Raw genomic sequence first — 9,689 nt, forward strand, 5'->3', positions numbered from 1 at the left:
ATACATTTGACTTTTTTTCTAATTGGTGAATATAGATTGTATATCTGTACACTATAACGATGATGAAAAGGTTGTCTGGTTTTGGTTTTTATGTGTGACATATGTTCTAAATTAAAAAGAAAAAGAGAAAAAGAAAAGATATATATTAATATAATTGCATGAAAAAGCCTTTGAGTGTCATTGCATTTAAAAACTGTAAAAAGTTGTATTATTGTCAGCTTCCAACTAATCACTCTGGGTTGTTCAATTTAATAGTGCCAAGATTTATTTTGTCCACTAGAGGTTCCAGCTTCCCTTTATGATGTCTGTGACTGTATTGTATTAAAGGAGGATGTTTGAGGATTTTAAAATTCTAAACAATACCTTAAACATCATTCTGTACATATGTGCCAATTTAGATCTAATAAACCAAAGGTCTAGTCTCTCAAAACTAAATTACCCTCCCTTTCATTATGTTGCTTCTCATTTGAATCAGTCCTAATCGACATTTATTGATTCAGTAATGTTCTTGTTTTCCAGGTAGAAATTATTATGCAGCTGGTTTATTCAACTATGCAATCAGCCACAGTATAAATCATAATTTCCGATAGACAGAGCAGTTATTCACGACAAATGTTGGTGTTGAGTGTATTGCATGGACATTCCTTGAAGATAGAAAAGAACATTGTGTTTTAATTGAAAAATGCAGATAATTTCAGATACAAATAAATGTATGGTTACCTGAATTGTTATTTGGTTTAATGTAAAAAGTAAAAAGATTTGCCTGTCTGATTAGGCCAATGCCCCTTTGTCCAATCATAACCCGACCACATGCTATAAGGGCAGGGGGGGTTGTCCTCTTGTCTCCCTCTCACTCTTTGATTGCCGAAGACGCGTAATCTCCGCGTCGCCTCGTTTCCGCTGCACCTTGCTGCTTACTTGCTACAGGTATCGTAGCGGTTGCTCATTTGTTTGTGCCACGTTGCCAGGTACTTCGATTACATTGTGCATTATACCTCTTGCAGTGTCTCCCTTTGTGGATCTGCTGGCAGTTATGTGAGCCATTAAAGGATTGCTGCTGGTATGTTACCTCTCTTTATTCTGCGCCGTTGTGACGGGAATGTTAAAGTAATCCGCTGTTTTGTTGCACAAATGTGTAGTCAGAAATTTGTCTTTACTCGGTGAATGGCAGCAATCTGACAAATCTGGACTTGACCTCGTGACTTCTTGAAACAGGAAACCATGGAATAATCAGACACTGTTGGGCTGATTGAACAAAAAGGCCACTTCAAAAATAAAGAGGAGAAACAAAACTGTGAATACAAGGTGTTTTTGTCTGTACTTGAAATAAGATGTAATATTGAGGTCTTTCAAGATAAAAAGAGAGCTTGAAATTAGCTGGGAAAACTGAAAACTGTATTGGGAGGTGTGTGTGTGTGTGTGTGTGTGTGTGTGTGTGTGTGTGTGTGTGTGTGTGTGTGTGTGTGTGTGTGTGTGTGTGTGTGTGTGTGTGTGTGTGTGTGTGTGTGTGTGTGTGTGTGTGTGTGTGTGTGTGTTGGCTGGCTGGCTGGCTGGCTGGCTGGCTGGCTGGCTGGCTGGCTGGCTGGCTGGCTGGCTGGCTGGCTGGCTGGCTGGCTGGCTGGCTGGCTGGCTGGCTGGCTGGCTGGCTGGCTGGCTGGCTGGCTGGCTGGCTGGCTGGCTGGCTGGCTGGCTGGCTGGCTGGCTGGCTGGCTGGCTGGCTGGCTGGCTGGCTGGCTGGCTGGCTGGCTGGCTGGCTGGCTGGCTGGCTGGCTGGCTGGCTGGCTGGCTGGCTGGCTGGCTGGCTGGCTGGCTGGCTGGCTGGCTGGCTGGCTGGCTGGCTGGCTGGCTGGCTGGCTGGCTGGCTGGCTGGCTGGCTGGCTGGCTGGCTGGCTGGCTGGCTGGCTGGCTGGCTGGCTGGCTGGCTGGCTGGCTGGCTGGCTGGCTGGCTGGCTGGCTGGCTGGCTGGCTGGCTGGCTGGCTGGCTGGCTGGCTGGCTGGCTGGCTGGCTGGCTGGCTGGCTGGCTGGCTGGCTGGCTGGCTGGCTGGCTGGCTGGCTGGCTGGCTGGCTGGCTGGCTGGCTGGCTGGCTGGCTGGCTGGCTGGCTGGCTGGCTGGCTGGCTGGCTGGCTGGCTGGCTGGCTGGCTGGCTGGCTGGCTGGCTGGCTGGCTGGCTGGCTGGCTGGCTGGCTGGCTGGCTGGCTGGCTGGCTGGCTGGCTGGCTGGCTGGCTGGCTGGCTGGCTGGCTGGCTGGCTGGCTGGCTGGCTGGCTGGCTGGCTGGCTGGCTGGCTGGCTGGCTGGCTGGCTGGCTGGCTGGCTGGCTGGCTGGCTGGCTGGCTGGCTGGCTGGCTGGCTGGCTGGCTGGCTGGCTGGCTGGCTGGCTGGCTGGCTGGCTGGCTGGCTGGCTGGCTGGCTGGCTGGCTGGCTGGCTGGCTGGCTGGCTGGCTGGCTGGCTGGCTGGCTGGCTGGCTGGCTGGCTGGCTGGCTGGCTGGCTGGCTGGCTGGCTGGCTGGCTGGCTGGCTGGCTGGCTGGCTGGCTGGCTGGCTGGCTGGCTGGCTGGCTGGCTGGCTGGCTGGCTGGCTGGCTGGCTGGCTGGCTGAAAAGTAGATTTTTTTTTCAACTGACAGGATATACAAGATGCAATATACACATGTACACAGATTCGCTTCTCGGCGAAAGAGAGGATGCATCCATCATAATGCTGAAGAGGTTGCAAACCCATTTCCTTGAAATTCTATTCATACATGTTTTGACAACTTGGTCTGTGTTCAACCAAAGAATATAACGGAGAAAAAAATGCCCCATGCATTGACATCTCCCGCTGAGCTGAAATCCTGGTCGGCAGGTCATTTTTGTGACCCTTGCTTTTTCTTCACTGAGATAATGTATCACCAGAAATACAGCACTTTGTGTTAGAGCCACAAATAAATCCACATCTTTTGAAGAAAGTACTTTTTTCTTGCCGTAATGGACTAAATGCCTTACGGTACCATTATGACTCATAGGTTACCATTTTCCTTGGCACTAAGCCATAATTACTGTAGCTGATGCGCATGTCTGTTAATCTGTAGATCTGTGGGCTGTTTTGAAGGTCTACCGAAGAAATATGTTCACTTTACTTTTAGACTATCAGTCGAAGCTAAAATATAAAATGAAATATAATTTTTTTAAATATATTTTTATTATTTTTTGTTCTGTGGAATAATTATTTTTGACACATAAACAGCAGAATGTCAAAAACTCTTCCCTCCCGTTCTTTGCTCACTTTCTCCAGACTTTTCTTTCCTGTTACCTGTGTTGTGCAAATTACATGAAAATTGTAACCAAAATAACCATTACTCATTGAAAACGTAATTAAAGTACGTATTACTTGGTAACAAACGTAATATGTTACCTTAATCGTTACTTTGGCTTTGCAGCACATCCGTGTAACAAGATACAGTATGTTCCAATGGATCATTGTAGACTATATTGCCAAAAGTATTCACTCGCCCATCCAAATAATCAAAATCAGGTGTTCCAATCACGTCCATGGCCACAGGTGTATAAAAGCAAGCACGGCATGCAGACTGTTTCTACAAACATCTGTGGAATGAAAAGAATGGGTCGCTCTCAGGAGCTCAGTGAATTCCAGCATGGTACTGTGATAGGATGCCACCTGTGCAACAAGTCCAGTCGTGAAATGTCCTCGCTCCTAAATATTCCAGTCAACTGTCAGTGGGATTATAACAAAGTGGAAGAGATTGGGAACGACAGCAACTCAGCCAAGAAGTGGTAGTCCACGTAAAATGACGGAGCGGGTCAATCAGACCTCCAAACTTCATGTGGCCTTCAGATTAGCTCAAGAACAGCGTAGAGAGCTTCATGGAATGGGTTTCCATGGCGATCAGCTGCATCCAAGACATACATCAGCAAGTGCAATGCAAAGCGTCGGATGCAGTGGTGTAAAGCACGCCGCCACTGGACTCTAGAGCAGTGGAGACGTTTTCTGGAGTGAGGAATCACGCTTCTCCATCTGGCAATCTGATGGACGAGTCTGGGTTTGGTGGTTGCCAGGACAACAGTACTTGTCTGACTGCATTGTGCCACGTGTAAAGTCTGGTGGAGGGGGATTATGGTGTGGGGTTGTTTTTCAGGAGCTGGGCTTGGCCCCTTAGTTCCAGTGAAAGGAACTCTGAATGCTTCAGCATACCAAGAGATGTTGGACAATGTTGGGCTTAATATGATATCTGTCCACCCTTTGCAGCTAGCTGCAAAGGGTGGACAGATATCCTATTAAGCCCTATGGATTAAGAATGGGATGTCACTTATGACTTATATGCAAGTCAAGGCAGGTGAGCGAATACTTTTGGCGATATAGTGTATCTCTGACCAATCTTGATTATCTCTCAGGTAGCTAGATATGTTTGTGCTAGCAGGATGAGATTTTTGCCACTGTGGGTGACTGACAACATGATGTTTTCAACAATGAGCTGGAATGCAAGCTGTGGGTTGGTGCCTCATACACCTCATACATAAGCACCATGCCAGTGTTCCCTTTCATGGATGACTCTCATGTCGCTGCCACACTTATTAATAACACTCTTGAGAGCTATGCGCACTTCATTTTCTTCACCTTGAAATACACATCAGATATTCATGTTGCTTCAGGCAGAACCTCAATAGCCATCAAGTCACAGGCAAGTCAGGAGGGGTTTTGTCCGTGAAACAATGCTGCAAGACAATTTGGCCAACATGGAGAGACGAGAGGAAACAGGGTTGCGGTTGCCTTTTAAAAATTGTCATCTCAAAATCATTGTTCACTTTGATATGTCAAGGTACCAAAGTTGTTTTTGAGAGTCAAAACCAATGAGAAAAATCTCTTTGTTGTCCCAAGACAATGTGGGAGTTCATTTGAATTTGTCCTCGGAATAAAACATATTTTTTATTTTTTGGTCTATTCTGTACCAATCCTCTAACTCGGTTCCTCCTAGACCTGTTTTAACTCGTTTGCTTTCCTTGTGTGTACCCAGGCTCAGAAAAAGAGACGAGGAAGAATGAAGAGAGCTGAGTGATTCAAAGTAATACACAAAATAATTGAGAACAAGGTAAGGAAAAACAGATAATCAACACAAGATGGAGACTTAATGTGTTTGAGTGAGATAAGTGTTTAAGGTTATGCATTGTCAAGGCAACCATCTTACTGTCTCAGGAATTCATGTCTGTATTGTCTGAAATGAGTTATTGATGGTGGTTTGAATGAAGAACTGGAAAAGGCAAATACAATGTGAAAGATGGCAGCAAAAAATATCCAAAGAATCTTGTAGTTGGGGAGATGAATGTGAGTTTTTGGGTGATATAATTGAAAAGAATATGTTCATTTTTAATGCGCTTAGAAAAATACAAATCTGTGTAGCAGCTCTTCAGCAGTGTGCAACATAAAGTTAATAAAGAAAATAGAGAAAATAAACATCACAAAGACAGGTTCTGTGTCCAGTTCAGGGACTGTTTTTCAATATAACTGTCTCTTTGTGTTTCTATATCTGGATATAAAAACATACAAGGAGGGAGGGAAGGAAGGAAGGCTCATCCGGTGCCGGTGTTAAGATATAGTAACTCTATGGAGGCTTTTATTTTGAAGAGATGCAGGAGAGGTAGAGATAGACACACATAATCAGACTTAAAAAAGAGATATTAATGAGATTTAAACATTGAAGAACAGCCTGATTATATGAAGGATGTGGGACGATTTCATGTTTCTACGTGGTAATGCATACATTTGCTTCCAGCAATTAGGGCAGACCCAACTGGGTAAAAGCATCAGTCCACCACCACAGATGCTCAAACTGTCCCTGGCAGCTGTGTTTTGCTGAATGCACCTGGCAGTGTTCATAAATGGGAAGTTAGTGAGGGATCAGGTTAGACTATGGGAACCAGTGTGCAGGAGAATAAGGGTAAAATGTATATTATTTGATCAAAATTGTGTGTGGCCGAACACTGCTGCTACTAAGTCGGTTTTCTATCAAGATATGAAACTTAGTCGTGGCATTTTCATAATGGCCGTATGCCCTGCAGGTCGGTGCTTGCACAATTAAATGAAGGCTGACTCATACTGAGAGCACTTCTGTCCCATCATCCATCCACCAATATGCAACTCCTGGTAAAGTGATGTTCTGTAATTGGCTTTGCGTTGACACAGATGGTCAAGATGACCTTTTGTCGGGTCAAACTTTTATACTGTAACTCAATTCTGAACATCTGTTAGTACCCTACACTTCCATGAAGTACACTGTGTAAACTAGCCATACATTTTACACTACATTCAGTCTACATTTCCCCATTCTCACACTGATGATCTAATTTAATCTAAGTCATTCATACTCCTTGGGGGGATTCAGGGTTCAGTATCTTGACTGGAGGAGCCGGGAATCGAAGCAGAGATCATCCTATTGGAAGACGACTCTCTGAGCTACAGCCGCCCCAAGAAATAAAAAAGATCACTGTCGTAGTCTCATTAATAATAGTCAGTACCAAATATCTAACGATGATAAACAACTCTAAATCATGCATCAGAAACTCATACAAAAGAGAGTGATGGCACTTGACTGGAGATACGTTTTAATTAATTAATATAGGATGCCACCTAATTTAAGAAAAACTAGAACATATTCAAACTCATCTCATAGTTGCTATGGAGTTCTTGGCATGGTGAACAATAAGCTACATGATGATCAAGTTTACCATAATGATCAAGATTCTTTTATTAACAATTACAGTTTTTTGCAGTCTTTTGTATGACAAATGAAGGAAAAACACATTTACAATACATCACAGTTCTTACAAAGACACACAACAGCATTAAATATTTAAACGACTTGCAATCTCTTCAAAATGCAAACTATAGATAGACCTGAAAGTTCACCTACTTTGTGAGAACTTTGAGCGTGAATGGTTGTCTGTCACAATGTCTCTATGTCCCCAGCCCTGTGATAGACCTGTCCGGGGGGTACCCTGCCTTCACCAAATGTCACTATTTGCAAAACCCTATTTGCACTGTTTTATGTAAAGGGCCTTGAATGGCCTTGTTGCTAAAATGTGCTTTATAAAAAAAACATGCCTTGCCCACACCATGGCTCACCTGAAAATACAAGGCCAAACACGGTTTTTATGTAACTCAGTTGGAGACTCATAATACATCTGCCTTACGTTTTGACTAATGTTCCCAGTGTATCTCTATTTTTAATCAAATTTAATTCTGAAATCCTTTGAAAATCCTTGAAAGGCCCTGCATGCTCGTGGCATGGAGGCTGATACCCTCTGTGTCCGTTTATGGTTTCTGGGGCTCTTTTTAGTCGATAGCTATTTTTGACGGCGAGGACGAGGAACCTTTTGAGGACCTCATTGTATTTCCACAGAATAGAACGGGGTGAACCTCAAGTTCCAGAGACAATTTGCACATGCACATTGCACAAGTTTGACTATGCTTTCTGTTAAACGCACATGGTGCTGCTTGAATTTGTATACCACTTCATTCATAAAACAATGAAGTACTCACTTTCAAATATACACAGGACTCTCACCCAGGAGACTGCTGCTTGTGTCCCTTGCAAAACTAAAAGTAAACTCTGACATTTTGTCACATCAGTCATTGGTAACGTGAATTGCATTTGTCTTGATAATCACGTCACTCGTTTGTCACTCACTATTCGCAGGAGTTGTTAGTCATGTTTTCCCTAAACATAAGTGGTTTTGTTGCCTAAACGTACCTTCCTGTGAAGGCAGGCAAGTTTAATTTTAAAAGAAACTATGTTTGTGACAAGCGTATATTGACACATCATGGCTAACGAGTGCAAAAGCGACGCTGGGCATCATAGTTTACAAGCTTTGGAGCACAGACCTGCAATATTTGACACATTGGTGTGAGAACATGTTGCTTCGTTGCATTTTTCTCTTCTGCATTTCATTAATTATATCCAACATGCATCAGTAAATGTTGGGAAGGTTACCTTTTGAAATGCATAATGTTACAGACCGGCGATAACCTCTGATCTGAAAAGTGAAGCCAAGGTGGAAGTGCCTTGAACTTGAATTCTTTCAAATAACCAGCAGGGGGCAACTCCTCTGGTTGTGAAAATCACCCTTCTTTTGACTTGATTTATTATGTTAACATGTTAACAAGTCATCCTTTTCTTTAAATGTATGTTATGGTTGAAATTCTCTTTCCTCCCAGAGATTCAATCAGATTTTTTTTGTTATTTTATATCTCAAGAAAATAATTATTATAGTCCAAAAGTTTGAAGCCAATATTTTGATCAAATTGAGTTTATTTGATATACTTTTTCTCAAGTTAAGGTTGTCATGGTGTCAAACATTCACAATGGACAACAAAATAACAACACACAGATGTTAGAAGAAACATAAAGTTGCAAATATTTTTATTTTGGCATTTTGATCATTTCCTCTGTGGAACACAATGAGAAAAATGTCTGTAGTCTTTCTTTTACATCACGTTAGCACACATGTACACCTACATACACATTTATGGTAAAAAAAAAAAAAAAAAGTTTTAATATATAAACATATATTTTGTTCACATAAGCATCTTTCACTGCCATTCCCACTTTGCTGCATGATTATTTACATTTTATGTTAGGCAGGCTTGTTTTTTTATTAAATATAAATGTGTTGTTATACATTGTGATTGTCACGTAACAATGTTCTAATGTAGCAACAAATCTGTGTTTCTTGATGTTTGATAACGCACTATTTAATTTAATATTTGCTACAAAGCATGCGCTGAATGTGCATAAATACACATTAACACAAGTTTTTGCAGACCACCCCACAGTACATTTCATGGTTGTCCTTTCAACACTGCACCCGTCTAGATTGAACACCATCACATTTCATCATATTTCATGTTTCTCAGACCTGTTGTGCGATGTGAAGTTGGGTTTTCAAAAGAATATTGTGATTTCATCAATTCCATTTTTCTATTTTCCACCAAATCTCAGTGTGAAAAAGGTCTTTGGGTTCATTGAAGAGTGCATTATAAATTGAAGGTGTTATTATTATAATCAAATAAAAAGAGAAACTCAAAAAAAGACAGTGTCATGACCAACTTAGATAAACACTTTTACTTTCTTTCATTTAATTCGCAGAATAAACACAGAATAACCACATTACTGCCTTTCAATTATATATCATCCAAAGTAGCATAGTGGGCTATTTAGCAGCCAATCAAAAGGTTAGATTGTAGTTGGATATTTTGGACTTAGTATTATTTTGATATTTGAGCAATTCGAATAAAAACAAACTCCACTTAAGCAACGTTAAATGAAATGTGAGCTGGCAAGCTTTCTTTTTTAGCAGCATTTTAACAGTGTGAACCAAAATGAAAGTTATAATAAAGAGTCGCAGCAGCAGTCAAATTGTGAGAACATTGTCAGAATTTTGCGGCATTTGATATGCAAAGCTCCAAATCGGAGGTCTAGACTAAGCACTAATCCACAAATTCATTTGTCAAATTTCTTGTCAGATGGCAAAAAATCACAGTGTGAATGGGGCCTTTTAAAGTAACAAAGAGATGAAGAGAGAGAAAAGAAAGATGAATCAAGTCAACTGCTGTAATATTTGGTGTATTTTCTTTCCCTCCATGTATTTTATAAATCTGCTGGCTACACAAGAGAATCACAAAAACAGTATGAGTAGC

The sequence above is a fragment of the Eutrigla gurnardus genome (genome assembly GCF_963514095.1).
Source record: "Eutrigla gurnardus genome assembly, chromosome: 3".
Lineage (NCBI taxonomy): Eukaryota > Metazoa > Chordata > Actinopteri > Perciformes > Triglidae > Eutrigla > Eutrigla gurnardus.